The sequence below is a fragment of the Thermobia domestica genome, chromosome 7 (assembly GCF_964235325.1).
Source record: "Thermobia domestica chromosome 7, izTheDome1.hap1.1, whole genome shotgun sequence".
Classification (NCBI taxonomy): domain Eukaryota; kingdom Metazoa; phylum Arthropoda; class Insecta; order Zygentoma; family Lepismatidae; genus Thermobia; species Thermobia domestica.
This window is the reverse complement of record NC_137460.1, coordinates 290,675,457-290,676,743: the sequence shown is the minus strand read 5'-3', so window position 1 is coordinate 290,676,743 and position 1,287 is coordinate 290,675,457.

Below are 1,287 nucleotides of genomic sequence, written 5' to 3'. Positions count from 1 at the left end.
CCTGGGTCTGCCATCGCAAATAACGAGCTATTGCCACGAGAGCTGAACTTCACTCGAGAAGATGGATGATGATATGTGTTGATGAGTAGGTGGGACAACCCGTTCGGATAGTTGTCCAGGGGGAGCAGGTCCCCTGCCTCGATCTGTAGAACCGGCTGCCCTTGGCTTGATCAGTCTGACAGACGGTTCGCGCAAAAGAGACAGGGAAAAAGCTCAGGATCAGGAAAAGGAAGGTTATTTGCAAAACTCGTCACTGTTCTCTCAGTGGCGCTTCAGAGCAAGCTCTGGGAAAGTATATCTGAGCTACTGTTTTTTTTTTTTTTTTTTTTTTTTAGGGAGGCAGGTTTGGGGAACATCTTTATTGTTTCAAAAGCAGAGGATGAGATTAATCTGCCACTAGAGGGTTTCGCCCTCTCTCTTGGCATGGGGTGTGTTTGCATCAATTGTGCCTTTATTTTACTTATAGTTGGGCATTGAGCTGTAAAGAAATATACAGGTGATTAATAATTAATAAATATCAAAGACACTAATACATTACAGCAACATATATATTGATAAGTTAAGAGAAAACATAAATATAAAGAAAAATTAACATAGGAAAGATAAATATAACTAACTAATATATAAGAAATATATAATGAAGTCAAGAAAAATATAACTAACTAATATATATGAAATATATAATGAAGTGAAGTGATAAAGAACAGTGAAGGTACTAAGAATGCGACGAAATGAATGTACAAATATATAAAGCAATAATGGTATTCAAATAGCGTCGAATTGGAAGAACGACAGTCGGTGATCATGATGATGAATGCAGTGCACTTGACATCACAACACAAAACGATTAAAGTTGTAAGTATGACGAATGCTGGTTAGTCTTCTGTCTTGGGGCGGCTCAAGACTAATGAGAAAACACTGGGAAGCCCTTGTTAGTGGTGTGATAAATAAACAGTGCTATAATGGAAAAAGATGAGGAATATCATGATGAATGAGTTGTCGTTGGAAAAATCTGACATGATGGTGATCATCCGGTAGAGTGCGAGCATAAATGGAAAGTAAGATGCTTAGTGGCGTATAAAAGTATCTGAACTGCGATTCTTGCTCCAAATCTATAAATATCGTGTCTAGAAAAATATCCTTGTAGTTGTGAAGGCATTTAGCTATATATTTTCTACGTAAGTGTGCAATGTGTTGTACAAGCGGCGGAAAGTTTATCTTGTCGTAAAGATCTTGATTATGGTAAGGTAGTTTGATACGAAATGCTAGCCGAAAGGCATGACGCTC